Consider the following 701-nt stretch of genomic DNA (forward strand, 5'->3'; position numbering starts at 1 on the left):
TTTCAACATGAATGTTAAGAAAGAGCTCGACGACCACAATAGAATAGCACGACGAGAAGGACAAGATGTATAGCAGCACATTGAGATTCCCAAGAAGTAGTGCAACACTCCTCCCACACCCCACCACCGCCCCTCTCTCTCCCTGCAACGATTTCTCGTCTTGTTTGGGAAAAGGTTTTACGATTTCTCCCCACTCTACCTGTGTAGGGTTTAGGATCACTAAGGGTGTATGAAGGGTATTCAATTGAGTGTGAAAAATTAATGCCTTCATATGAGATTGTTGATAGTTAATGGTGTTTAAATCTGCTAGGAAAGCATTTTTAGCATTGAATTTAGGAATTTTTAATTTGGAAGAGAATGATTTTGGATAAAGTTTCTTATTGAGGTAAAAAAATGCTCCCCAAAAAACCATTATGTGTTGCTGCTGTTGTTTTGCTTCATGGCTTTTTTTTGTTGAGCATGCAATAATAGTGAATCTATAAAAAAGTGAAAAAAAATGTTTGTGTGAGAGCATATTTTGGTCAAAAATTAATGAAATGAGGATGTTAAAAGAAAGTTTAATGTTAGGATAATTTTGAACACAAAAATTTTTAGAATTTTTTATTTTCAATTAAAATTGTAAGAATTAAAATCATTATTGACTCTTTTTTTAATTAGTTTTTAAATAAAAATAACAATCAAATTATTTTTTATTTTCTAAT

This window comes from Arachis hypogaea, chromosome 14 (assembly GCF_003086295.3).
Source record: "Arachis hypogaea cultivar Tifrunner chromosome 14, arahy.Tifrunner.gnm2.J5K5, whole genome shotgun sequence".
In the NCBI taxonomy this organism is placed as follows: Eukaryota; Viridiplantae; Streptophyta; class Magnoliopsida; order Fabales; family Fabaceae; genus Arachis; species Arachis hypogaea.